The sequence below is a fragment of the Salvelinus alpinus genome, chromosome 9 (genome assembly GCF_045679555.1).
Source record: "Salvelinus alpinus chromosome 9, SLU_Salpinus.1, whole genome shotgun sequence".
NCBI classification, from domain to species: domain Eukaryota; kingdom Metazoa; phylum Chordata; class Actinopteri; order Salmoniformes; family Salmonidae; genus Salvelinus; species Salvelinus alpinus.
This window is the reverse complement of record NC_092094.1, coordinates 50,858,218-50,875,995: the sequence shown is the minus strand read 5'-3', so window position 1 is coordinate 50,875,995 and position 17,778 is coordinate 50,858,218. Positions and strand designations below refer to the sequence as shown.

Below are 17,778 nucleotides of genomic sequence, written 5' to 3'. Positions count from 1 at the left end.
GTCAATTAGGTTAGTATTGTGGAGTAACTACAATGTTGTTGATCCATCCTCAGTTTTCTCCTACCACAGCCATTCAACGCTGTAACTGTTTTAAAGTCACCATTGTCCTCGTGTTGAAATCTCTAAGCTGTTTCCTTCTTCTCCAGCAACTGAGTTAGGAAGGACGCTTGTATCTTTGTACTGACTGGGTGTATTGATTCACCATCCAAAGTGTAATTAATAACTTCACCATGCTCTAAAAAGAATATTCAATGTCTGCTTTTTTTTTTTATGTTAACCCATCTACCAATAGGTTTCCTTCTTTGTGAGGCATTGGAAAACCTCCCTGGTCTTTGTGCTTGAATCTGTGTTTGAAATTCACTGCTCGACTGAGGGACATTATAGATAATTGTATGTGTGTGGTACAGAGATTAGGTAGTCATTCAAAAATCCTGTTAAACACTATTATTGCACAGAGAGTGAGTCCATACAACTTATTATGTGACTTGTTAAGCAAATAATATGGCAAGCCGAAATAAATGACTCCTGAACTTATTTAGGCTTTCCATAACAAAAGGGCTGAATACTTATTGACTCAAAAAAACAACATCATTCTACTTTGACATTATGGGGTATTGTGTGTAGTAGTCCAGTGACACATCATCTACATTTAATCCATTGCAACACAACAAGTCAAGGGGTGTGAATACTTCCTGAAGCAGACCACCATAGTCCCTTGTGCCCAAGAACACCACTAGTGCACTCCACACTGCCCTCTCCCACTTAGTGTTCAAATCAAATCAAATGTTATTGGTCACATACACATGGTTAGCAGATGTTAATTTGAGTGTAGCGAAATGCTTGTGCTTCTAGTTCCGACCGTGCAGTAATATCTAACAAGTAATCTAACAATTCCACAACAACTACCTAATACTCACATCTAAAGGGATGGAATAAAAACATGTACATGGAAATATATTGATGAGCGATGACCGAGCGGCATAGGCAAGATGCAATACAGTGGCAAGAAAAAGTATGTGAACCCTTTGGAATTACCTGAAAACTTGATCTGATCTTCATCTAAGTCACAACTATAGACAAACAAAGTCTGCTTAAACTAATACCACACAAACAATTATAATTTTTCATGTCTTTATTGAACACACCGTGTAAACATTCACAGTGCAGGGTGGAAAAAGTATGTGAACCCTTGGATTTAATAACTAGTTGACCCTCCTTTGGCAGCAATAACCTCAATCAAACGTTTTCTGTAGTTGCGGATCAGACCTGCACAACGGTCAGGAGGAATTTTGGACCGTTCATCTTTACAAAATAGTTTCAGTTCAGCAATATTCTTAAGATGTCTGGTGTGAACCGCTCGAGGTCATGCCACAGCATTTCAAAATCAAGTTGAGGTCAGGACTCTGACTGGGCGCATTTTTCTTCTGTTGAAGCCATTCTGTTGTTGATTTACTACTGTGTTTTGGGTCGTTGTCCTGTTACAGCACCCAACTTCTGTTGAGCTTCAATTGGCGGACAGATAGCCTTACATTCTCCTGCAAAATGTCTTGATAAACTTGGGAATTAATTTTTCCGTCGATGATAGCAATCTGTCCAGGCCCTGAGGCAGCAAAACAGCCCCAAACCATGATGCTCCCTCCATCATACTTTACAGTTGGGATGAGGTTTTGATGTTGGTGTGCTGTGCCTTTTCTTCTCCACACAGTGTTGTGTGTTCCTTCCAAACAACTCAACTTTAGTTTAATTTGTCCACAGAATAGTTTGCCAGTAGCGCTGTGGAACATCCAGGTTCTATTTTGCGAACTCCAGACGTGCAGCAATGTTTTTTTGGACAGCAGTGGCTTCTTCCGTGGTGTCCTCCCATGAACACCATTCCTGTTTAGTGTTTTACGTATCGTAGACTCGTAAACAGAGATGTTAGCATGTTCCAGAGATTTCTGAAAGTCTTCAGCTGACACTCTAGGGTTCTTCTTAACCTCATTGAGCATTCTGCACTGTGCTCTTGCAGTCATCTTGGCAGGACCGCCACTCCTAGGGAGAGTAGCAACAGTTCTGAACTTTCTCCATTTATAGACAATGTGTTTACTGTAGACTGATGAACATCAAGACTTTTAGAGATACTTTTTTAACCCTTACCAGCTTTATGAAAGTCAACAATTCTTAATCTTTTTTTATTTATTAAACCTTTATTTAACTAGGCAAGTCAGTTAAGAACAAATTCTTATTTACAATGACGGCCTACCCCGGCAAAACCCGGACAACGCTGGGCCTATTGTGCGCGGCTCTATGGGACGCCCAACCACGGCCGGTTGTGATACAGCCTGGATTCGAACCAGGGTCTGTAGTGACGCCTCTAGCACTGAGATGCAGTGCCTTAGACCGCTGCGCTGACAGATGTTCAATCGGGTTCAAGTCCGGGCTCTGCCTGGGCCACTCAAGGACATTCAGAGAATTGTCCCGAAGCCACTCCTGCGTTGTCTTGGCTGTGTGATTAGGGTCGTTGTCCTGTTGGAAGGTGAATCCGTCGCCCCAGTCTGAGATCCTGAGCGCTCTGAAGGTTTTCATCAAAGATCTCTCTGTACTTTGCTCCGTTCATCTTTGGCTTGATCCTGACTAGTCTCCCAGTCCCTGCCGTAGAAAAACATCACCACAGCATGATGCTGCCATAATGATGCTTCACCGTAGGGATAGTGTCAGGTTTCCTCCAGACGTGACGCTTGGCATTCAGGCCAAAGAGTTCAATCTTGGTTTCATCAGACCAGAGATTCTTGTTTCTCATGGTCTGAGAGTCTTTAGGTGCCGTTTGGCAAACTCCATTCAGGCTGTCATGTGCCTTTTACTGAGGAGTGGCTTCTGTCTGGCTACTCTACCATAAAGGCCTGCTTGGTGGAGTGCTGCAGAGATGGTTGTTCTTCTGGAAGGTTCTCCCATCCCCACAGAAGAACTCTGGCGCTCATTCAGAGTGACCATCGGGTTCCTGGTCACCTCCCTGACCAAGGCCCTTCTCCCCCGATTGCTCAGTTTGGCCAGGCAGCCAGCTCTAGGAAGAGTCTTGGTGGTTCCAAACTTCTTCCATTTAAGAATGATGGAGGCCACTGTGTTCTTGGGGACCTTCAATGCTGCAGAATTTTTGTGGTACCCTTCCCCAGATCTGTGCCTCGACACAGTCCTGTCTCTGAGCTCTACGAATAAATTCCTTCAACCTCATGGCTTGGTTTTTGCTCTGACATGCACTGTCAACTGTGGGACCTTATATAGACAGGTGTGTGCCTTTCCAAATCATGTCCAATCAATTGAATTTACCACAGGTGGACTCCAATCAAGTTGTAGAAACATCTCAAGGATGATCAATGGAAACAGGATGCACCTGAGCTCAATTTCAAGACTCATAGCAAAGGGGCTGAATACTTACAGTACCAGTCAAAAGTTTGGACACACCTACTCATTCAAGGGTTTTTCTTTATTTTTACTATTTTCTACATTGTAGAATAATAGTGAAGACATCAAAACGATCAAAAAACACATATGGAATCATGTAGTAACTGAAAAAGTGTTAAACAAATCAAAATGTATGTTTTATTTGAAATTCTTCAAAGTAGCCACCCTTTGCCTTGATGACAGCTTTGCACACTTGTAGCATTCTCTCAACCAGCTTCATGAGGTAGTCACCTGGAATGCATTTCAATTAACAGGTGTACCTTGTTAAAAGTTCATTTGTGGGATTTCTTTCCTTCTTAATGGGTTTGAGCCAATCAGTTGTGTTGTGACAAGGTAGGGGTTGTATACAGAAGATAGACCTATTTGGTAAAAGACCAAGTCCATATTAGGACAAGAACAGCTCAAATAAGCAAAGAGAAATGACCGTCCATCATTACTTTAAGAGATGAAGGTCAGTCAATCTGGAACATTTCAAGGACTTTTTTCAAGTGCAGCCGCAAAAACTTGGGTGCAACCCATGTCACGGCACAAATAAATATTGGATGCAGCTATTGTAGTACTAGCTAACTCATGTCTGACTACAACAGTGTACTAACAAGCAACAAACAAAACCAAAACCAACCCAGGGCCATAGCAAAACATGTCACAGTTGGTTACATAGCGTAACACTGTCACCGGCCTGTATCCAATATGGAGCCAGTCTACAACTGTAAAGCACATAATTAGTAACGAGATTACGTTATTTCTCAAGCTATGTTTATAATTGAAGGATGATGGCAACCGTTTGACCCTGTTTTTCTGTTAGACAAAGTGCACAGTTGTGTGCCAGACTGATCCCCTGGTCTCGAAACGGATACCGGGACCTCTACCAGAAGAAGCAAAGATGGGTATCATGACATGTCCAGCAATGTGATTGCAATGGTTTAGCGACCTCCAAAAGTCAATGAATTCACTTTTCACTTGCTATTTTTACTGCTCGTCAGGCAATAGAATAAAAGTGTTTCGTGCGATACAAGTACCCTTGCGACACCTCCTCCGTTGTTGCCAGAGTTTCCCTCGACTCCTATGAGAAGGACACGCCATCACGAGGCCTCTGATAGTGACAAAGAGTTACTGCCCTGATGACACAGACAGCTCCATCAACAACTACAGGTAATGTGTGTTACGTGAAATGTGAACAGTTTTATAAAAAAAAATTAAAAACTAGCTTGATAAACTAGTAGGCTAATTTCCTAGCCAAGCCGATACAACCAGTAGAGTCCTTTTGGTTGTGACATGCATTAGCAAAAAGCTTTGTTCCTTCTTTAGAACAAAATGCAATTTACCACTTGGCTGTCTATTATATCACCCTGACACAGGCCCTATTAGTCAACCCCACCTCATAAGATTGCCTGTTGCAGTTGTTTGGGAGATGCCCAGTTTGCAGAGGAACATGCAGAATAAAGAAGAACAGCACGGCGGCCCACACCAGTATTGTGCAGACATGCCCTCACTGTGAGCATTCCTATGAATGGAACAGTCAGCCACATGTTGGCAAGTATCCGTCCAGAAACCTTCACCTGTCAGAGGCGACAGCTTTCACAGGCTCATCATTTGATCAAATACAGAAGGTAAACAAATTCATTACTTTGATAAGCCAATTGTGACACATCATTTATGTAAACTGACCTACATTTTTTGCTTATTTTCAACTTATTAGATGCATATAATGTCCAGGGTATAACCTAGCCTGGTGCCACCAGCCTGATCAGTGTTCAACATGTAATGTCCAGGGTATGACCAAGCCTGGCACCAGCCTGATCAGTGTTCAACATATAATGTCCAGGGCATAACCTAGCCTGGCACCAGCCTGATCAGTGTGTTCAACATGTAATGTCCAGGGTATAACCTAGCCTGGTGGCACCAGCCTGATCAGTGTTCACCAAAGAATGTCCAGGGCATGACCTAGCCTGGTGGCACCAGCCTGATCAATGTTCACCATATAATGTCCAGGGCATAACCTAGCCTGGTGGCACCAGCCTGATCAGTGTTCACCAAAGAATGTCCAGGGCATGACCTAGCCTGGTGGCACCAGCCTGATCAATGTTCACCATATAATGTCCAGGGCATGACCTAGCCTGGTGGCACCAGCCTGATCAGTGTTCACCAAAGAATGTCCAGGGCATGACCTAGCCTGGTGGCACCAGCCTGATCAATGTTCACCATATAATGTCCAGGGCATAACCTAGCCTGGTGGCACCAGCCTGATCAATGTTCACCATATAATGTCCAGGGCATAACCTAGCCTGGTGGCACCAGCCTGATCACTGTGTTCACCATATAATGTCCAGGGTATAACCTAGCCTGGTGGCACCAGCCTGATCAATGTGTTCACCATATAATGTCCAGGGTATAACCTAGCCTGGTGGCACCAGCCTGATCAGTGTTCACCATTGATAATGTAATTAGTGCTCTGTGTGTGTGTGACCGTCCAGTATCTTTGATGAGAGGCCAGGAGCTGATCTACGCTGCTATGCCCATCAATGGGGCTCTGGCAAAGATCTCACCTCCAGCCTCTTCACCACCGGTCCTCGATGGAGAGAACAGAATTAGGTAGTTTGACCTGTTCCAACTTCAACAAAGTACATGTTCGTGTCAGATATCACCTATTCTAACTGCCATTGGTAAAAGAACAATGACAATGTGTGTATGTGTTCACAGATACCTTTAAGGATCCAGCACTTGGGAGACTTGCAAGATGATGTGATGAGTCCAGACTGACAGACGGGCTTGAGGCTGATGTCTCTGAATGGAGAGAGACCTTGCACTCAGCGATAATAATCATACAAGACATATCTATTACTTTTTATAATATTTGGTTATTATTGAATCGAATGGTACTATCAATGGGGGGATATGAGACACCAAAAAATAACTGACAAGGTAGTCTCAGCACCACCAGACAAAATGTTGATAGGGACAGTATCTGTATCGGCTGTGAGTGACAATAAAAGATGAAAGACCAGTGTAATATTTGCACATTGTTATACTAGCAGAACACTGCTTCTACAGTATTATGTGAAGGATGGTTGATTCTCCATGGAACTGTTACACTGGAACGTCATCAAAAACACTTTGTTTAGAATATCTACATAAGTTCAGCGATTACACTCTTCTCATATTACTCTGTAGGCTAATGAGTACGAGAAAAGTGCCATTCTCCTGCATCTCACATCTGCCTGGAGTTATTGAACACTCCCTTCTGGACCCATGAGGCAAACTCGGTCATATCCAGGAAAGTGTGTCATGCACTCCACCCCTCCTGCCACCTGACTGCACATGTCCATAATCTGTAATAATTACATAGACGGAAGGGACTTCATCACCCACTGGAGACTTGAAGACAGAACCTCACCCAGAGACCTGTGCATGTCAGTGTGTTAAGACAGCCAAATCCTTAGATTTGGGAAAATATACCATAGAAACAGAAATATAATTCTAGCTCTGGTTAGACAACTGAAGTGGTACTCTACACACAACTGATGTTGATGTATTAGGTAAAGGGTAGGCACGCTGTCTTTATGAAGAACACTAATGTGATATGTACAGCACAATCATTTGTCTCTAACACAAACACACCCATCGACTTTAAGTTGATGTATCTACAGTGGTGAACACTGATCGAGCTGTAGGGATAGTAGTTCTGGAATTTGTCTCTCCGCGAAAGACCTGACAGCGGACATCAGGAAAGACGAGACAAAACTAGCCGGTTATAGAATATTGTGTTGTAGGAACGGCTGAGCTGACTGAACGCTGCGGGCATTCAACTCGCAGTAGTTAATATTGTTTCCACGGTGACGTGAGAAAACATTGAAACTACGTTGCAAGTTACTTTCGTAGCAAGGCACTGTACAACGACTGTCTTGTGAAACACCTTCCAGACACTGGCTCTTGTGATCTTGCCATAACGGATTTGACATAAATATCCACTAGATTGGCTAGCCAGCTGTAGCTAAGCTGCTGTCGGCTTGGCTAAACACAAGGTCTGCGCAGGCTGTACTGAACATCTTGGGATGGGCGAGACAATCACGAAGGGCAGAAGTCCTCAACTTGAAAACTTTTACTAGCCGGCTACCACCTGGTACTCTACCCTGCACCTTGGAGAGAGTGCTTGCCCTATGGACAAACAAAGAGTCACAGGACAATGGTCACTAGCTCTGGAAAATATTAAGAGACCACTGCAAAATTATCAGTTTATCTGGTTTGACTATTTATAGGTATGTGTTAGGGTAAAATGACACTATAAACTACTGACAACATTTATCCCAAATTCTAAATAAAAAAATGGTCATTTAGAGCATTTATTTGCAGAAAATGACAACTGGTCAAAATAACAAAAAAAGATGCAGTGTTGTCAGACCCTGAATAATGCAGAGAAAATAAATTCAGCACCCCAAGATCATCACCGATCCTCCACCAAATTCCACAGTGGGTGCGAGACACTGTGGCTTGTAGACCTCTCCACGTCTCACACCCGCTGTGACATTTGGTGGAGGATCGGTGATGATCTGGGGGTCTGGAATCGGGCAGATTTGTCTTTGTGAAGGACGCATGAATCAAGCCACGTACAAGGATGTCCTGGAAGAAAACTTGCTTCCTTCTGCTCTGACAATGTTCCCCAACTCTGAGTATAGTTTTTTCCCCAGCAGGACAATGCTCCATGCCACACAGCCAGGTCAATCAAGGTGTGGATGGAGGACCACCAGATCAATACCCTGTCATGGCCAGCCCAATCCCCAGACCTGAACCCCATTGAAAACCTCTGGAATGTGATCAAGAGGAAGATGGATGGTCACAAGCCATCAAACAAAGCCGAGCTGCTGGAATTTGTACGCCAGGAGTGGCATAAATTCACCCAACATCAATGTGAAAGACTGGTGGAGGGCATGCCAAGACGCATGAAAGCTATGATTGAAAATCAGGGTTATTCCACCTAATATTGATTTCTGAACTGTTCCTCAGTTAAAACATGAGTATTGTCTTGTTTACAAATGAATATGAACTTATTTTCTTTGCATTGTTTGAGGTCTGAACCTCGGCAAGACGGAGCTGCTCTTCCTCCCGGGGAAGGACTGCCCGTTCCATGATCTCGCCATCACGGTTGACAACTCCATTGTGTCCTCCTCCCAGAGTGCTAAGAACCTTGGCGTGATCCTGGACAACACCCTGTCGTTCTCAACTAACATCAAGGCGGTGACCCGTTCCTGTAGGTTCATGCTCTACAACATTCGCAGAGTACGACCCTGCCTCACGCAGGAAGCGGCGCAGGTCCTAATCCAGGCACTTGTCATCTCCCGTCTGGATTACTGCAACTCGCTGTTGGCTGGGCTCCCTGCCTGTGCCATTAAACCCCTACAACTCATCCAGAACGCCGCAGCCCGTCTGGTGTTCAACTTTCCCAAGTTCTCTCACGTCACCCCGCTCCTCCGCTCTCTCCACTGGCTTCCAGTTGAAGCTCGCATCCGCTACAAGACCATGGTGCTTGCCTACGGAGCTGTGAGGGGAACGGCACCTCCGTACCTTCAGGCTCTGATCAGGCCCTACACCCAAACAAGGGCACTGCGTTCATCCACCTCTGGCCTGCTCGCCTCCCTACCTCTGAGGAAGTACAGTTCCCGCTCAGCCCAGTCAAAACTGTTCGCTGCTCTGGCACCCCAATGGTGGAACAAACTCCCTCACGACGCCAGGTCAGCGGAGTCAATCACCACCTTCCGGAGACACCTGAAACCCCACCTCTTTAAGGAATACCTAGGATAGGATAAAGTACTCCTTCTAACCCCCCCCCCTTAAAAGAGTTAGATGCACTATTGTAAAGTGGTTGTTCCACTGGATATCATAAGGTGAATGCATCAATTTGTAAGTCGCTCTGGATAAGAGCGTCTGCTAAATGACTTAAATGTAAATGTAAATGTAAATGTCTGACAACACTGCATCTTTTTTGTTATTTTGACCAGTTGTCATTTTCTGCAAATAAATGCTCTAAATTACAATTTTTTTGTTGTGAGTAGTTAATAGAATAAAACAAAAATGTTCAGTTTACCCAAACACGTATACAGTCGAAGTCGGAAGTTTACATACACATAGGTTGGAGTCATTAAAACTCGTTTTTAAACCACTCCACAAATTTCTTGTTAACAAACTATAGTTTTGGCAAGTCGGTTAGGACATCTACTTTGTGCATGACACAAGTCATTTTTCCAATAATTGTTTACAGACAGATTATTTCACTTATAATTCACCGTATCACAATTCCAGTGGGTCAGAAGTGTACATACACTAAGTTGACTGCCTTTAAACAGCTTGGAAAATTCCAGAAAATTATGTCAGGGCTTTAGAAGCATCTGATAGGCTAATTGACATAATTTGAGTCAATTAGAGGTGTACCTGTGGATGTATTTCAAGGCCTACCTTCAAACTCAGTGCCTCTTCGCTTGACATCATGAGACAATCTAAAGAAATCAGCCAAGACCTCAGAAAAACAATTGTAACCTCCACAAGTCTGGTTCATCCTTGGGGCAATTTCCAAACGCCTGAAGGTACCACGTTCATCTGTACAAACAATAGTACGCAAGTATAAACACCATGGGACCACGCAGGCGTCATACCGCTCAGGAAGGAGACGCATTATGTCTCCTAGAGATGAATGTACTTTGGTGCGAAAGGTGAAAATCAATCCCAGAACAACAGCAAAGGACCTTGTGAAGATGCTGGAGGAAACAGGTACAAGAGTATCTATATCCACAGTAAAATGAGTCCTATAATCGACATAACCTGAAAGGCCGCTCAGCAAGGAAGAAGCCACTGCTCCAAAACCGCCATAAAAAAGCCAGACTACGGTTTGCAACTGCACATGGGGACAAAGATCGTACTTTTTGGAGAAATGTCCTCTGGTCTGATGAAACAAAAATAGAACTGTTTGGCCATAATGACCATCGTTATGTTTGGAGGAAAAAGGGGGAGGCTTGCAAGCCGAAGAACACCATCCCAACCGTGAAGCACAGGGTGGCAGCATCATGTTGTGGGGGTGCTTTGCTGCAGGAGGGACTGGTGCACTTCACAAAATAGATGGCATCATGAGGCAGGGAAAGTATGTGGATATATTGAAGCAACATCTCAAGACATCAGTCAGGAAGTTAAAGCTTGGTCGCAAATGGGTCTTCCAAATGGACAATGACCCCAAGCATACTTCCAAAGTTGTGGCAAAATGGCTTAAGGGCAACAAAGTCAAGGTATTGAAGTGGCCATCACAAAGCCCTGACCTCAATCCTATAGAACATTTATGGGCGAGAACTGAAAAAGCATGTGCGAGCAAGGAAGCCTACAAACCTGACTCATTTACACCAGCTCTGTCAGGAGGAATGGGTCAAAATTCACCCAACTTATTGTGGGAAGCTTGTGGAAGGCTACCCGAAAGGTTTGACCCAAGTTAAACAATTTAAAGGCAAAGCTACCAAATAATAATTGATGGTATGTAAACGTCTGACCCACTGGGAATGTGATGAAAGAAATAAAAGCTGAAATAAATCATTCTCTCTACTATTACTCTGACATTTCACATTCTTAAAATAAAGTGATGATCCTAACTGACCTAAGACAGGGAATTTTTACTAGGATTTAATATGTAAACTTCCGACTTCAACTGTACCTATAAATAGTAAACGTAGTTTGTTATGTTACAGCCTTATTCTAAAATGGATTAAATAAAAACATTTCCTCAGCAATCTACACACAATACCCCGTAATGAAAAACGTAAGTATTCAGACCCTTTGCTATGAGAGACTCGAAAATGAGCTCAGGTGCATCCTGTTTCCATTAATCATCCTTGAGATGTTTCTACGAACTTGATTGGAGTCCACCTGTGGTAAATTAAATTGATTTGACATGACTTGGAAAGGCACACACCTGTCTATTTAAGGTCCCACAGTTAACAGTGCATGTCAGAGCAAAAACTAAGCAATGAGGTCAAAGGAATTGTCCGTAGAGCTCAGAGACAGGATTGTGTCTAGGCACAGATCTGGGAAAAGGTACCAAAAAATGTCTGCAGAATTGAAGGTCCCCAGAACACAGTGGCCTCCATCATTCTTAAGTGGAAGAAGTTTGGAACCACCAAGACTCTTCGTAGAACTGGCTGCACGGCCAAACTGAGCAATCGGGGGAGAAGGGCCTTGGTCAGGGAGGTGACCAAGAACCCAATGGTCACTGACAGAGCTCCAGAGGTCTCTGGTCTGATGAAACTAAGATTGAACTCTTTGGCCTGAATGCCAAGAGTCACGTCTGGAGGAAACCTGGCACCATCGTTACGGTGAAGCATGGTGGTGGCAGCATCATGCTGTGGGGATGTTTTTCAGTGGCAGGGACTTGGAGACTAGTCAGGATTGAGGCAAAGATGAACAGAGCAAAAGTACAGAGAGATCATTGAGGAAAACCTGCTCCAGAGCGCTCAGGACCTCAGACTGGGGGCGAAGGTTCACCTTCCAACAGGACAACGACCCTAAGCACACAGCCAAGACAACGCAGGAATGGCTTCAGGACAAGTCTCTGAATGTCCGTGAGTGGCACAGCCAGAACCTGATCGAACATCTCTGGAGAAACCTGAAAATAGCTGTGCAGCAACGCTCCCCATCCAACCTGACAGAGCTTGAGAGGATCTGCAGAGAGGAATTGGAGAAACTCTCCAAATACAGGTTGTAGTGCCAAGCTTGTAGCGTCATACCCAAGAAGACTCAAGGCTGTAATCGCTGCCAAAGGTGCAACAATGTACTGAGTAAAGGGTCTGAATACTTATGTAAATGAGATATTTCCTTTTTTTTCTTTTTACATTTGCAACATTTCTAAAAACCTGCTTTTGCTTTGTCATTATGGGGTATTGTGTGTAGATTGATGAGGACAATAAACAATTTAATACATTTTAGAATACGGCTAGAATGTATTAAAATGTTGAAAAGGGTCAAGGGATCTGAATACTTTCCGAATACACTGTATCTACAGTGTAGATAATGTACAGTGCCTTCAGAAAGTACTCACACCCCTTGACTTTTTACACATTTTGTTGTGTTAGACTGAATTTTGTTCACTGGCCTACACACAATATACCACATAACGCCAAAGTGGAATTGTGTTTTTCAAAATGTTTATAAATGAATAAAACAATGAAAAGCTAAAATGTCTTGAGTGAATTATTATTATTATTCTTCACACACAAACCGAGGCACATATTCATTTACACACACACTCATTAAAAACTACACGCGCACACAGATACAGAGACACATGATGCACCTCAGAAAACATACGCCACAGACCATCACAGACAGACGCCAGTTACACACACCTCTTTGTTGAGGGACTGTATAGAGAGCAGCAGACACCAGGTACTGCTGGTTCTCAGCTAAGTCTTCTGGATAGAATGTGTCCATGTACAGTAGTTTCTACTACTAGGCTTCACTAAGCTATGTATAAACAGAATAAAAATATATACGTAAAAATGTCAAAATTAAAAAAAAAGTTCATATAAGGAAATCTGTGAATTGAAATATATTCATTCGGACCTAATCTATGGATTTCACATGACTGGGAATAGAAGGGTCATGGATCAGAAAACCAGTCAGTATCTGGTGTGACCACCATTTGCCTCATGCAGTGCGACACATCTCCTTCGGATAGAGTTGATCAGGCTGTTGATTGTGGCCTCGTGTTCAATGGCTGTGCGAAGTTGCTGGATATTGGCGGGAACTGGAACACGCTGTCGTACACGTCGATCCAGAGCATCCCAAAGTTGCTCAACGGGTGGCATGTTGTGTTGTGTGACAAAAATGCACATTTTAGAGTGACCTTTAATTGTCCCCAGCACAAGGTAAACCTGTGTAATGATCATGCTGTTTATTCAACTTCTTGATATGCCACACCTGTCAGGTGGACGGATTAACTCTGAAAAGGAGAAATGATCACTAACAGGGATGTACACACATTTACGCACCAAATTTGAGAGAAATAAGCTTTTTATGCGTATGGACATTTTCTGGGATCTTTTATTTCAGCTCATGAAACATGGGACCAACACTTCTGGAGCGGATGGTCATGGGGCCAGAACGTAATTTCAAATTATTTGTAGACTGCAAATTGACTGCAAGAAACCAAAACAGATATCATTTGACTAAAACATTATACATTTCAAACCTTTCTAACATTTGTATGCAATCACATACACTGAGTGTACAAAACATTAAGGACACCTTCCTAATATTGAGATCCCCCCCCCCTTTTGTCCTCAGAACAGCCTCAATTCATCGGGACATGGACTCTACAAGGTGTCGAAAGTGTTCCACAGGGATGCAGGCCCATGTTGACTCCAATGCTTCCCACAGTTGTCAAGTTGGCTGGATGTCCTTTGGGTGGTGGACCATTCTTGATACACACAGGAAACGGTTGAGCGTGAAAAACACAGCAGAGTTGCAGTTCTTGACACACTCAACCCAGTAAGTTTTTTTGTCTTGCCCATTCACTCTCTGAACAGCACACACACACAATCCATGTCTCAAGACTTAAAAATCCTTCACTAACCTGTCTCCTCCCCTTCATCTACACTGATTATGCGTGGGAATACTTTGGAACAGATTTCCAAAATATAAAATCACTTGGATCTAATTTGCTGGTGTTTATACAGTCTTTTATGTCCAACAATTTAACATGATTCTATTTTTGCCATGGGCCAACAGTAGGGGAGCCCTGCTCTTGGCTATTTATTACCTATGTATACCTGGGTGGTAGTTCAACTAGAGCTTATACAGCAAGTACACCACAGTGTTGGTCTTAGAATATAAGAACAAGTTTACAATACAGTCACAGAGACATGTCAAATGTTTGACATCTCACCTCCTTCTCTTTCCCTCCCTCTCTCTGCCCTACAAACAGAGCCCTGAGCAGCTTAGATCAAGCTCCCAACAGCAATACACACGTACGCACGTGTGCGTACACACAGTCTCTCTCTTGCTCTCTCACTCTCTCGCACACATTCAGACACACCCTCCCCACCCCCTCCACTCCTCCTGTCTCTTTTCAGCTTGGCCCGTGTGTTTGGCAGAGCTGCAGGGGTTGCTAGGGGGACAGGATTATTCCGCTGGTTAATGATTGTGGTGCGATGATAGGGGGTCACATCAGCCCTAATCTGGAAAACCCCTACCACACACACACATTAACACAAACACACCCTACTCCACCCCCTGCCATCCGCCCACCATACACACTAACGAATACCCTCTCAAAAGGATACCACAGTACAGTAGTGAAATCCTATTTCAACAGCCGGAGGGAGATAAGGAAACAGCTCTCTCTCTCTCATCCTACCCAGCCCTCATCCCACCCAGCCCTCATCCCCAAACTAAACCACACAGCCCGACTCCCTCCATCCCAGTTCCCAGCCTGTTCTTCCCGCATGCTTCCATCCCCGAACCCAGACCACCACCCCTCCTTTCCCCCAGAACCACACATACACTCCCATAACACACAAACCAGATACTGTACAGAGGCCCAGAATATAACACATTCTACTGCACCGGATTCACGGAACAGTAGTTCTACATGCCACACAGACCCAAATAGAACTGGACTGCTCTGTTTCTTACTGGACTCTCATGCTGCACAAGAGGAATAGGAGTTTCAGGAGTGCCCTCGGGGCAAAGGAGGGCGAGAGAGAGAGAGCAAGAGAGAGAGAGAGGGAGAGAGAGAGAGAGCAAGAGAGAGAGAGAGAGGGAGAGAGAGAGAGAGAGAGAGCAAGAGAGAGAGAGAGGGAGAGAGAGAGAGCAAGAGAGAGAGAGAGAAAGAGGGAGAGAGAGAGAGAGAGAACAAGAGAGAGAGAGCGAGAGAGAGGGAGAGAGAGAGAGAGAGAGCAAGAGAGAGAGAGATTGTGCTCACTGCCCACAAAATGAGGTGGAAACTGAGCTGCACTTCCTAACCTCCTGCCCAATGTATGACCATATTAGAGAGACATATTTCCCTCAGATTACACAGATCCACAAAGAATTCGAAAACAAATCCAATTTTGATAAACTCCCATATCTACTAGGTGAAATTCCACAGTGTGCCATCACAGCAGCAAGATTTGTGACCTGTTGCCACAAGAAAAGGGCAACCAGTGAAGAACAAACACCATTGTAAATACAACCCATATTTATGCTTATTTATTTTCCCTTGTGTACTTTAACCATTTGTACATTGTTACAACACTGTATATATATAATATGACATTTGTAATGTCTTTATTGTTTTGAAACTTCTGTATGTGTAATGTTTACTGTTAATTTATATTGTTTATTTCACTTTTGTATATTATCTACTCACTTGCTTTGGCAATGTTAACACATGTTTCCCATGCCAATAAAGCCCCTTGAATTGAATTGAGAGAGGGAGAGAGAGAGAGAGCAAGCGAGAGAGAGAGCGAGAGCGAGAGAGCAAGAGAGAGAGAGCAAGAGAGAGAGAGCAAGAGAGAGAGAGAGAGAGCAAAGAGAGAGAGAGAGAGCATAATTAAGACACAATAAGCTATTCTTCCTATAACCTCATTTTACCACCTCCAAGCAGGCTTCCAGTGAAGAACATTCTCCTCTGAATTCCTCTCGGCTGTACAGGCCAAATAAACCACTTCCGTAATTCAAACATGCCACTCACGCGAGTGATTCGTCCAAATAATCCATGATGCAAAAACCAGTGCAACAGATGAAGACTTGTTCTTCTCAACCCTAATATCCCTTATGTTTTCGACAAACCGTATCTTAAGCTATGAAAGTAACTCAATTTATATAACTTATTGGTGGCGAAGGGTCGGAAACTTTCCGGTATATTTCCGGAAAGTTAAGCCCGGGAATTTGGCCTAAATTCATCAAAAAAGTTTGTTTAAATCAAATCAAATCAAATTTTATTAGTCACATACACATGGTTAGCAGATGTTAATGCGAGTGTAGCGAAATGCTTGTGCTTCTAGTTCCGACAATGCAGTAATAACCAACAAGTAATCTAACCTAACAATTCCACAACTACTACCTTATACACACACACAAGTGTAAAGGGATAAAGAATATGTACATAAAGATATATGAATGAGTGGTGGTACAGAACGGCATAGGCAAGATGCAGTAGATGGTATAGAGTACGGTATATACATATGAGATGAGTACTGTAGGGTATGTAAACATAAAGTGGCATAGTTTAAAGTGGCTAGTGGTACATGTATTACATAAAGATGGCAAGATGCAGTAGATGATATAGAGTACAGTATATACATATGAGATGGGTAATGTAGGGTATGTAAACATTATATTAAGTGGCATTGTTTAAAGTGGCTAGTGGTACATTTTTACATAATTTCCATCAATTCCCATTTTTAAAGTGGCTGGAGTTGAGTCAGTATGTTGGCAGCGGCCGCTAAATGTTAGTGGTGGCTGTTTAACAGTCTGATGGCCTTGAGATAGAAGCTGTTTTTCAGTCTCTCGGTCCCTGCTTTGATGCACCTGTACTGACCTCGCCTTCTGGATGATAGCGGGGTGAACAGGCAGTGGCTTGGGTGGTTGTTGTCCTTGATGATCTTTATGGCCTTCCTGTGACATCGGGTGGTGTAGGTGTCCTGGAGGGCAGGTAGTTTGCCCCCGGTGATGCGTTCTGCAGACCTCACTACCCTCTGGAGAGCCTTACGGTTGTGGGCGGAGCAGTTGCCGTACCAGGCGGTGATACAGCCCGACAGGATGCTCTCGATTGTGCATCTGTAGAAGTTTGTGAGTGCTTTTGGTGACAAGCCGAATTTCTTCAGCCTCCTGAGGTTGAAGAGGCGCTGCTGCGCCTTCTTCACAACGCTGTCTGTGTGGGTGGACCAATTCAGTTTGTCCGTGATGTGTACACCGAGGAACTTAAAACTTTCCACCTTCTCCACTACTGACCCGTCGATGTGGATAGGGGGGTGCTCCCTCTGCTGTTTCCTGAAGTCCACAATCATCTCCTTTGTTTTGTTGACGTTGAGTGTGAGGTTATTTTCCTGACACCACACTCCGAGGGCCCTCACCTCCTCCCTGTAGGCCGTCTCGTCGTTGTTGGTAATCAAGCCTACCACTGTAGTGTCATCCGCAAACTTGATGATTGAGTTGGAGGCGTGCATGGCCACGCAGTCGTGGGTGAACAGGGAGTACAGGAGAGGGCTCAGAACGCACCCTTGTGGGGCCCCAGTGTTGAGGATCAGCGGGGTGGAGATGTTGTTACCTACCCTCACCACCTGGGGGCGGCCCGTCAGGAAGTCCAGGACCCAGTTGCACAGGGCGGGG

At 44.0% G+C, this 17,778-nt stretch overlaps 1 protein-coding gene across 4 annotated transcripts in view; it reads right to left on the bottom strand.

Annotated features, from left to right (window-relative positions):
• LOC139530309 (Krueppel-like factor 8) overlaps positions 1 to 17,778 on the bottom strand; it is a 105,044-nt gene that overhangs the window by 73,021 nt on the left and 14,245 nt on the right. The window contains exon 2 of one of the 4 annotated variants that reach the window (XM_071326593.1): positions 6,143 to 6,222. The exons of the other annotated variants lie outside the window; for them this stretch is intronic. The gene's annotated coding sequence lies outside the window, so the exon portion shown is untranslated. The remainder of the gene's footprint in view (positions 1 to 6,142; positions 6,223 to 17,778) is intronic. 4 annotated transcript variants of the gene reach the window in all.